This window comes from Protopterus annectens, chromosome 6.part0 (genome assembly GCF_019279795.1).
Source record: "Protopterus annectens isolate FY-2018-M chromosome 6.part0, PAN1.0, whole genome shotgun sequence".
Classification (NCBI taxonomy): Eukaryota; Metazoa; Chordata; order Ceratodontiformes; family Protopteridae; genus Protopterus; species Protopterus annectens.
Window position 1 is genome coordinate 1,156,526,761 of NC_056737.1, and position 11,971 is coordinate 1,156,538,731.

At 40.6% G+C, this 11,971-nt stretch overlaps 1 protein-coding gene across 2 annotated transcripts in view; it reads right to left on the reverse strand.

Moving 5' to 3' along the window:
* LOC122804724 (fibroblast activation protein alpha) overlaps positions 1-11,971 on the reverse strand; it is a 1,600,794-nt gene that overhangs the window by 1,456,387 nt on the left and 132,436 nt on the right. Inside the window, exon 1 of one of the 2 annotated variants that reach the window (XM_044074777.1) lies at positions 1,385-1,466. The exons of the other annotated variant lie outside the window; for it this stretch is intronic. The gene's annotated coding sequence lies outside the window, so the exon portion shown is untranslated. Of the gene's footprint in view, positions 1-1,384; positions 1,467-11,971 lie in introns of those variants that run through there. 2 annotated transcript variants of the gene reach the window in all.

An 11,971-nucleotide genomic window follows, 5' to 3' on the forward strand; every position in this document is an offset into this window, starting at 1 on the left:
TTTATAAAGATTGGGGTCAATTTTTGGGAGCCCAAACAGTTGTGCACACTACAGAATGAGAAAAAAAATGCTCTAATCTCCGATTATGTATACAACAGTATTCACCTGTGTGAAAAGCTTGAAATGGGTAGCCTTGTTGTTCCTTTTCTTTTTGTGTGAGACCTGTCCCGTAATAAGCGGTCAAAATCTATTTTTGCTTATTTCCTCGGGGGGGGGGGGACTTCCAGGAGAAAATTCCCCTGTAATTACTTAGAAAAAACAAAACAGTAAGGTCATAAGCAGGGAAGAGGTAATACAGTAAAAGGTACAGAGAATGCATAAGACAGATACATAGTACAAGAAACTAGTATTCAAGCAGAAATAATACTTAACAGAATGAAGTCGTATTTTAAGGTGTGTGTGTGTGTGTGTGTGTGTGTGTATATATATATATATATATATATATATATATATAAATATAAATATATATATATATATATATATATATATCTTTATATATATATATATATATATATATATATATATATATATATATATATATAAAGATATAGATAGATTCAGGTTACACCCTAGCAATACAATTCAGTAAGTATTAATCTTGGTTACACAAGCAAAGCTTATGGTAGCAATACACAGTTTAAATAATAAACACACCACTGATGCCACTGTTCCTATGAAGCCATTCTACTGGCTTAGGACTCAGAAAGTGCATCTGTTTCAGTAGACACAGTATTAGCAGAAAAGCAATAACTCAGTTATATGCAATGTTATCAAGATGCATGTAAAAAAAAAAAAAAAAAGACTTCTGAACTAAATCCGCATCTGTATCAACATAATTATTAGTTTGCAGCAAAGACATTAACATTAAAAAAGCACATTTAACATAGCACTGCAATTGTTACACAAATACAGTTTGTGATGGTAGGTACGCTTCATGCACATATTATAGTAAGAGAGGAGTATAAAAAGCTAGGTAACAAGTTAAGAAATGACAGCATAAAATCACAAATTCAGTACAGTAGAATATGTTTTAGTAAGCTACACTTATTTAAGCTCTGGACCAAGTCAGCTGTACTGTGCAAGTATACTGTATGCAGTATGCTTCTGAATAAAATCTTAATTAATACATGTCAAGGTATACAAGTTTAACATCATTACTTCTGTAAGCAGCCTAAGAAAGAGGACTGCATATATCAATTGCCATAAAAATGAGCAGCTTGTTTAAATACACAGTAATGAGATAATATTGCTTAGAGTGACACAGCTGTAGGCCACAGACACATGTAATTACATCTACGGTATAGATAACAATGATACAGACAGATTATCAGGATTTTCACAAAGTAGCACAATACATTTGGGGGGGGGGCAATATTCAACTTACTATTGGTGTGCACAACAAGCTGTGGAGTGACTGGCTTGTGAAGGTTTGAGTTAAGCAGTTTAAAAATGGCACCACATGATGCAACTCCCTAATGTAGACTAGTGGGAGGTGGGGAGATGGAGGAGAGGAGTAACAGGGTTAAAATAGGCAGGAACTGCATAGTGCAGGTAATGGAAAACCAACTCCTCTTTTAACTTTTCACTACAACCTATCTCCACATCGTATATTCACAGACTTCTTCTCAAGCTAAAACCATGCACCCCCTCTGCTGATAAGCTCCCTTCCCTTTTTCTTCAAAAGGCTGCTAAGGTTGTTGCATATCCTATATCTATTCTTATAAATAGGACAATTAGAGAAGGAATCATCCCTGAAGTTTGGAAGGTATCTCATATAATCCCACTTCACAAAGGTGGAAACTCAACTGACTACTCCAACTATAGGCTTATTGCTCTCCTCTCACCTTTGTCCAAAATTATGGAAAAGTGTATCCACCTTCAACTTGTACAATATCTCTCAAAACATAACATAATAGCAAACTGCCAACATGGCTTTAGGCCACATCACAGTACTACCACTGCCCTGCTTTCTTTTGTAGAGACTATTAACCAGAACCGAAACAACAACTTACTCTCTTCTGCCCTCTTCATTGACCTCTCCAAAGCATTCGATATGGTAAACCACCCCTTATTACTTAATACTCTTGAATCCATCTCATTTGATGCCCCAGCCATTAAATGGTTTAAATCTTACCTCACAAACAGAAAACAAGTTGTTCTCTGGGATAACCACATCTCTTCCCTCCTGCCTGTTTCCATTGGCGTTCCTCAAGGCTCTATCCTTGGCCCACTTCTTTTCTCCCTCTTCATTAATGATCTTCAAACAATAATCCCTCAAGCAACCTGCATTCAATATGTAGATGATTCGACACTCATCTGCTCAGCTCCATCTACCCCAGAACTAATCTCTCTCACCCAAAAAGTATTCAGTACAGTAGAAACATGGTTCTCTAGTCGTTTCCTCTTACTAAATGCCAAAAAAACCAAACTTCTTCATTTTACTCCCACATCTAGAACCTCCCCCTTACATTTCTCCATCTCTTCAAACAGCGCCACTGTTATCTTACCCGACACTTCAACTAAATTGTTAGGTATTACAATTGACAATAATCTCTCATTCGACCTACACATTAACAACTCCATAAAACTAGTTAACAGAAAGATGGGATCCTTATATCGAATCAGACCATTTCTTACACCATCTACCAGAACAAGGATTGCTCACTCTCATCTTATTTCAACTCTTCTATATGCTGCACCTATCTTCACTAACCTCAAAAAAACCAGCCTTAACAAACTGGCAACCTGTTATAATAACATTGCCCGCTTTGCTACTGGTAATCCCTATAAAACTCATCACTGTCTCAACTTAAAACTTCTAGGCTGGCCAGAGTTTCAGAACTATCTTTTAATCCATCAACTCTGCATTGCCCATAAAATACTATACCAACCTAATAATACCCCCATACTCTCACAACTCATAACCCCTTATAAAAATCAACTCTCTCTCCGCTCTTCCAGCAAACTTCTGACAAGTTCAACAAAATCAAATAATAATGCTGGTGACTCTCTATTTACCAATGCTATAGGGACAAAATGGAATTTGTTACCCACTAGCATAACAAAGATAACTTCATTGCCTCTTTTCAAACAGAATATTAAAGTGCATTTCCAAAATCACTGGCTTTGCTCCTGTAATAAACCTGATTAGTCTATCACTATTACTACCTAAATAAAACCATCTCTCTTCTCCTTTCTACTCTGCATACTATTTGTCTTTCTTTTCTCTTCCCTTTACTTCTCTACCTGCTATTCTGCAGTACTTGCTCTTTTATTTTCACCACTTTCTATTCCCACCTTTTCCCTTACTCTCTTCTCACTTTATTCTCCATACCTTCACTCCTTTGTTCTATGTTAATCCAATCAGTATTTTTCAACTGGTTAATTGAGAATTCGACTGTATTGAGTGTTTTAGTAACTAACTCTTGTAGTAGTTTTTTATTTATATAGAAGAGTTTGCTATCTTTTATTTTTAATGTTTGCTTGCAAACTCTATTACTAACTCTTAGATTTTCATTATAATGAGTACTGCTATTACATTTTTGTATGACAATTTTTTTGTATGATAATTTTTTGTCTCTGAATGTATCTCACTCTGTGGAGCTTTTCTCCCCGGGCCTCTACTGAAAATGGAAATTTCTCCAGCTAGACTAGCCCGGTCAACAAATGTAAAATAAAATAAAATAAAATAAGTAGATCGCCCCTGCAGGGCTGAGATGGAAAATCAACTTGCTTACCCTGCAGGGCTGAGTGAAAACTATCAGTGGAGGACTAAGGAAAGGTATGTGGAATCAAGCATTTAACTTTATTGAATGGGGTTATCAGCAATAGACTTATGGGGGTGACTGTGTACAAAACCTAATTAATAGGGTTGGGTAGGTATTTTAATAAGTTTGCAGCAATTATTTAACTTGGCTAAATAAGTTACTGTAAATATTAATAGGCTGAAATATAGACAGGCTGAGCCATGTAGTCGTGACTATGAGGAATTTACTTTAACCAGATATTGACTGGAGTTTAGATTGGAGTCAGTTTTGGGAGCCCTAACTATTGTGCACACTACAGAATGGGGAAAGAAAATGCTCTAATTTCCAATTATGTATACAACAGTATTCACCTGTGTGAAAAGCTTGAAATGGGTAGCCTTGTTGTTCCTTTTCTTTTTGGGTGAGACCTGTCCCATAACAAGTGAGCGGTCGAAATCTATTTTTGTTTATGTCCTCGAAGGGGGGGACTTCCAGGAGAAAATTCCCTGTAATTACTATTGGTGTGCACAATAAGCAGAGGAGCTGTGGAGTGAGTGGCTTGGGAAGGATTGAGTTAAGCAGTTTATGTAAAGAATCTCCATGGCAATACCCAGATTTGCTCTGAGCTACTGCACAATGGTACCCTGAGCCAACAGATAGTGCCAATATATTGGCTGACAGATTCAGTGCTAACTTTACCCCACCCCCCCCAAAGGACCAATCACAATACCAGCAGATTGCCAGGCACCCTGTATTACTGCTGCATAGGTTAAAACAGCATTGTCCAAGGCCAAGAATACATCTTCTGCTGGACCTGACAATATCCCTGGCTGTGTTCTACATGAACTGCAGAGTGAACTGGCACCTCACCTGTGTACCCTGTTCAATCAGAACCTCACCACAGGCTTTGTCCCTACCAAATGGCACACTGCTACAGTCATCCCTCTCCACAAAGGAAAAGTGACTACAGACCCCAGGAATTATCGCCCAATTAGCCTGATGAGTCTGATATGCAAAGCTATGGAACGCATCATCATGGACCTAATAAACAAGGATATAGGGAGTCTCCAAACTCTGGATCCCACACAGTTTGGTTTTGTGAAGTGTAGATCATGCCTGCTCAACTTGGTCGACTTCTTTGAGTCAGTCACCAGAGCTGTGGATGAAGGCAAGGTGGTTCATACAGCCTACCTTGATCTGGCCAAGACCTTTGATACCATTCCCCACACAGGAATCATAGAAAAACTCACTAAGCTAGGCATCAACCCCTATATCACTAGGTGGGGTGCAAATTGGCTCACAGATAGAACCCACAGTGTGAAAGTAGCTGACTCCAAGTCAGACTGTCGACCAGTCATGAGTGGAGTCCCACAGGGTTCGGTCCTGGGTCCTCTCCTGTTTGGTATCTACTTCTCTGAAGTCCAGGCCAACACGAAGGGACTCTGGCTGACAAAGTTCACAGACGACTGCAAGTTGGGAGCTATTATTAACTCCCCAAGTGATGTTGACATCCTACAGAAAGGCCTCAATGACACCGACTGGTGTCAGAACCATGGCATGGGATGGTAGTCCACTGAACACCGAAGGCATTATAAGAGATCTAGGAACACAGTTTGACAGTAAACTGTCTTTTGACCACCACATTGCCACTGTGGTCAGAAAGTCCTTCTATGTGGCACATCTCATTACTAAGGGTTTTGCATCCAGGAAGAAAGAGGTCATTGTCTCCCCTCTACTCTTCCCTCATTAGGCCAGTCATTGAGTACAATGTCCCATTTGGCATGTACCTGACTAGACACCTGCAACATCTGGAGAGGCTGCAAAAGTATCTCACAAAGAGGATCCTAGGCCTTAAACACTCATCCTATATGGACAGACTCAAAAAAACTCCAACTATTCTCTGTCTCATATCGCCTACTTAGAGGCGATCTCTGCTTGACTTACAAAGCCATAGGTTCATAGGTTCACAGGTTCATACTAGGCTATCTGCCCTAGGGCATTTATAAGCCTAGCCCAGAGTTTTTTGACTTTCGCCACCCCTTTAGTTTGAAGGATACTATGCCCATTATTTAGGTGTGCCTCTGTCAAGCAGTGACACTGAGGTGATCCCTGGGGTATACCTGCGATCTCCCATCCATTGGTCAAGATTTCTCTTGAACAAAGCCAGCGAGGTGCTCTGCCTCACATGTACTGGGATTTTGTTCCACAGCATAGGGAGTCTCTGGGTGATGAATCTGTCCCTCCAGCACGTCCTATTTATGACCGTGTCAAAGTTCAAGTCTCGTGCTCTTGTAGATCTGGTGGATTTAGATTTTTTGAGGTGAAGCATGTTCATTAATTCCGGGTTGGACATGGCCTTGTATGTCAGGCACAGGTCACCTCTGAGCAGGCGGTAAGCGACTGAGTAGAGCTGGAGCTCCTTCAGTCTGGCAGCATAGGACATATTTTTGAGACCCTTTATCCTTTTGGTGAGGAACTTTTGGGGCCTTTCCAATTGCTGCAGGTGTCGGGTCAGATACATTCCAAATGGGGCGTTATACTCAATCATCGGTCTGATGAGTGATGAGTACAGGGGGATGATGACCTCCCTTGACCTAGATGTGAATCCCTTCATGATCAGGTGGGCAATGTAGAAGGTCTTCCTGACTACTTTGGCAACGTGGGTGTCAAATGAAAGGTTACTGTCAACCTGGGTCCCCAGATCCCTGATAACCTCTTCTGTGCTTAGTGGATTGCCACCTATATGGTAGCTGGGGGTAACCTTGTTTTTCCCGAAGGGTATGACTATGCATTTTTTAGCGTTTAACTTTAGGCCATGGCTTTGGCACCAGTTATCCATTTCTATGAGACCCTTCTGAAGGATATCTGTGTCTGATGTGTTTTCAACTATGGCGCCCAGTTTGCAGTCATCTGCGAACTTTGTCGGCCGTAATCCTCCTGTGCTTGCCTGTACTTCTGAAAAGTAGATGCCGAACAAGAGTGGGCCCAGGACCGAGCCCTGTGGGACACTGCTTGTGACAGGCTTGGAATCAGACATAGCGCCAGCAACTCTGACCCTGTGGGTTCTGTCACTTAGCCAGTTTGCAACCCATCTTGTGATGTATGGGTTTACATTTAAGCTGGTGAGTTTTTCTATGATGCCCGAGTGGGGTATTGTGTCAAAAGCCTTTGCTAGGTCAAGGTAGGCTGTGTGGACTGCCTTGCCCTCGTCAATGGCCTTGGTGACTGTTTCGAAAAAGTCAACCAAGTTTAGGAGGCATGATCTGCCCTTGACAAAGCCAAATTGGGTTTGATCCAATGTCTGCAGGTCCCCTATGTCTTTATTTATGAGTTCCATTATGATCCTCTCCATAGCTTTGCAGACCAGGCTTGTCAAGCTGATGGGACTTTAGTTTCCGGGGTCGGTGGAGGCACCGCCTTTATGTAGTGGGACCACAGTTGCCGTACGCCACTCCTTGGGTACGTATCCTGAGGTGAGGCTAAGATTGAACAGCTGCCCTAATTGCGGGTTTAATTCCTCAATGAGTTCGTGGAGCACACAACCGGGGACACCATCAGGTCCCATGGATGCTGTATTTTTCGCCTTGGAGAGAGCTGTTCTCACCTGAGTATTTGAGATATTTGGGAGGCTACAACCCTCTGGTATAGATATTTCTCCTTTTGGGGGGGAGGGGGGGGAGAAATTTGCACTGAACCTGTCAGCCAGTATGTTGGCAATGTCTGTAGGTTCAGTGATCTTTACATCATTTTGAACTAGTTCTGAGCATATCTGGGAGTTTCCTCCCAGGTTTTTAACATAACTAAAAAAGGCCTTGTGATTGTCTTTTGAGTCCTTGGCGATTTTTCTTTCAAAATTTGCCTTGGATGATTTTATGAGAGCTCTTAGTTTTTTACTTATAATGATCAAGGGTGTCTTCCCTTTTAGGGATTTTGCTCTATCTTGTAGTAGCTTTCTCCTTTTGTTGTAGAGCTTGTTTATGGCTGGGGTCCACCAGACTGGACGCTTGCCTTTGGTACAAAGCATCTTTGTTTTGTTTGGGATTGCCTGATCCATGCAGTCCTGGAGGTGCTGGTAGAAGGCATTTGTATGTGATTCAGCAGCTTTAGTGATGGTTTCTGCTGTTTCGAGGGCCTTGAAAGAGGCCACACCAGTCCTGAGAAGTGTGAAGTCGGCTTTAGAGAAGTTCTTCACTGTGGTCTTTTTTATCTGGGGTGGGGGCGGGATGTGGACTTCCAGTGAGATTAGTTTATGATCTGACCTCACTAATGAGGGGTATACCTCCGGTGTTGAACATTTTGACCCCATGTTCGTGATGATGAGATCAAGTATGTTTTCACCTCTTGTGGGTATGGTGACTAGTTGTTCCATGGCATTTGAGTTTATGAACTCTAGGAACCTTTGGGCTAGGGTGTTGGGGCTTGAATAGTGATCCCAGTCTATATTTGGATAGTTGAAATCACCTAGTATAATGGTGTTTGGGGTTACATTTATCCCCTCCAGAGTTTTCAGGAAAGCTGTGTGAGGTTTCTGAGTTTGAGAGGGTGGCCTGTAACATGCTACAAATTGCAGAGCAGTCTTGCCTACGGTTAATTGCACCTGGATGGTCTATGATGCATCGTGCGTTGCCACCAACCTGGAGGTGAGGGTGTCTTTGATGAATATGGACACCCCTCCTCCTTTCTTGGTGTTGTCCAGATTTTGGGGCCGGAACGCATGATATGAGGTAAAACCTGATAGTGCTGGGGTGCTCTCAGGAGCCTTGAACCAGGTTTCAGTCACAGCACAGACATCTATGTTCTCCATACTGAGAAGGGCTTTGAGTGCGTGCATCTTGAGGTTGAGACTTCTGGCATTGAGCAGCATTACCCTTAGTTTTTTTCCTTTGTTTTGTTCTAGGGTGGTAGGTTTAGAATTTGAGCCTTGCCTAAAAAAGGCATTATGGGGGTGGCAAGAGCCTTAGCCAATATCCGGAAGCCCAGGGGTGACAGGTGCAAGCTGTCCCTTGCGAAGCAGCGTGGCTTGTCCAACATGTCATCTCAAGCAGACAGACATTGGATCCCCTTTGAATGACACCAGAGATTAAGCCAATTATTAAAGCTGATCATCTTGTCTCTGTATTGTGGCATCATTCTTGGTGAAGGTAGGATACTGCTCAAGGTCAGGGTCATACCTGCCTGGGCTACATAATCAGAGAGCTCCTCTATGTCTCTTTTCATGTAGTCCAAGGAGGTGCATCTCAGGTCGTTCGCACCAGCATGGACAATGACTGAGTCATACTTGTACCTGTTGTCGAGTGATCTGAGTGCTTGCGTTATGTGGCGGATTCTAGCGCCCGACAGGCAGCTTACTGTGACCTTCTCCTTGCTCAGTCTGGTGAGTGGGACATCAGTGGGTCTGACTATGGACTCACCTATGACAAGAGTGTCTGGCATTGTGTTTGGCCTTAAGGGCTGTGACTGTTTGGCACACTGACTTTGTGGTCTATGTGTTTCATGTGTCTTGGTCTGTGGTGGCAGTTGTTTGGGTGTCTGCTTTGGTGGCCTCTGCTGTTTTGGTAGATTTTTAGTCAGAGCCTCCGAGTATGTCTTTATGTGTTTATGTGTATGATATGAGGTTGTGATAGTGCTATGTGAGACTGGGTTTGTGGTGTGTGTGGTTACCTTCTCCTCCTGTCTGGTCTTGCCAGTCCTATGTTGAGAGAGCTCAGCCTCCAGTTTGGCTATATAGTTGCATCTCTCGCATGTGTTTGTGTTTTGTGGGAGAAGGAGAGGGTTGTCTGTGTACATGAGGCAATTGTAACATTGCCTCAGTATTCCCAGATTCATCAGCTGAGCAGGAGAGGACACTAGCATCTGACCCCGCGACATGCTAGAAGGAAAAGTTAAAAAACTTTTTGTCCCAGCTCTGTTAGAAATGATACATCTAAAGAAATCCCAATCCCTCCACACCACAGGCTCCAGAGACCTCAACCATATTATTGCAATCAACAGAACAAGCTGGAGGGACAGGTTTATAACCCAGAGACTGCCATGCTATGGAATAGACACCCCATACATATCAAACAGAGCACCTCACTGACCCTCTTCAAGAGAAATCTTGATGAGTGGATGGAAAATAGAAAATTCACCCCGAGGATCACTCCAGTGGCTCTACTCGACAGAGGCACTGGGAACTATGGTCGGGTGGCACGATGCCAGGGTAATCCTATGGGCTAAAAATACAACCAAAAATAAAATAAAATAGAATAAACAACCAAACAAAAAACACTGGTCATTGATAAAGGTTTTAATAGCAATCTGCCAAAAGCCTTCAGGAGATAAACTTCATACAAAACAGCACTGTATATACATACAGACAGCCTCCAATTAACAAATTAAAGACACATTAAATAAGCAGCCAATTAGGCTGTAAAATGTATTACTTCATTTAAAGCAGCACCTTCCAATTACATTCTAAGTTCAATCCTAAAGGAGACAAAGTTCCAGATTTTAAAATGTAAACACTTTCCTTGTAATGTAGCTTTGTTTTCAAATCAAAACTGTCGCTGCTTACAATTTGTTCTAAAATAGTACTTTTAAGGAACTATAACCCCCCCATGACAAGACATGTAATGAGCTGCTAGATGGCTAGCTACATTCTTACATTTTATGTCTCTAATATGTTACTGCAGTCAAACATTAAATGCACACGTAGGTTCTCCACTATAAAAGAGGCCACAGGAACATTTAAGTGCATAGATAACCCCTTCACTTAAGCATATCCTACACCATTTATCTGACTAAAAGACTGAAATAGCTATCTACAAACAGAACACTTTCTACAAGCAAAAGTACCAACACACACAGGTTGCATACTAATATTAATATCAGGAGTAGTAAAAGAACTATGAACCAACATGTGCTTTATACTCTGACCCTCCTAAGAGATAAAGAAGGATGTAAAAGTAGAATATTTTTAAGAATTTTATGCTTCAATAGAAAATTCTAGTAATATTTAACTATCTCATCAGATAAACAATAAAAGTAATAATAAAGTATATCTTCTTTCCTTCTTCATAAATACTTTGAACAATTTGCCTCTCAATTCTATCATGATTAACATGTCTCTCTCCATAACCAGAACAATGTTTAACCCCAAATAAACGTTTCAGGGCTCCTTCCAAGAAATAAAAATCATAACCCTTATTTAAGAAAAATGAACAAGTATGTATCAGTTCCTGAACCATAACATCTTCTGTATTACAGAGCCTAGCACTACAACAAGGTAAAGAATTCAACAAATGAGAAGGATGACAACTTTTGCCATCCATATATGGTTAACATCTGGAAATGGTCAATGTACTCTAGTTAATATACCATCTCCTGTTACCCCTCCTAACTCTAAATCCAAAAATGTCACCTTGGAACCTGTATTAATCCCATCAAAACTAATACCAAAATCATTCTTTTGTATATCATGTACGTTGTACAAACATACACCCATTTGAACACAAAAAAAAAATCATCAATAAATCTAAAATATTTAACAACATCTTTCTTTAAAAAATCCAATCACTAAAGATGTCTAACTTCAAAAAAACACATAAAGAGGTTAGCATACATGGGAGCAAAAGGTGCTCCCTTTGCCGTTCCTGTAAGTTGATGAAATAAATCACCATTAAGTTAAAAAAAATGATGTGTCAAACAAAAACTTAATAATTCAATAATATAATTTGCTGTTGGATTATCACCCAAAAAATGATATACTACCTGTATACCCAAAGAATGATTGATATTTGTGTATAAATTCTTTACATCCATAACAAGCCAATAATTCTTTGTACTCCATTTAATAGGCTTAATTTTTTCTAAAAAATCAAGAATCTCGTATATACGATTCTAATTTTATGACAGGTTTCAACAGACATTTATGAAGAACCAGGCCCATACTATGAAGAAAATAATTAGTTGCAGCCACTATAGGATGGCCTGGAGGGGTATTTAGATTTTTATGTGCTTTTGGGAGGCAGTAAAATTTAGCCATAGAGCAACCTTGCGTGGTAAATTTCTTCTCAACATCATCCTTAGAAAAGTACCCTAACCTATAGCCCTTTTGAATTAAGTCATAATAATCACTCAATGCTTTATCATAATCACTACTTAATACTTGTCTGCATACATTCACATCATTTAAATTATCATCACACATCTTCTTATATTGGGTAAAGTGCATCGCCACAATTTGT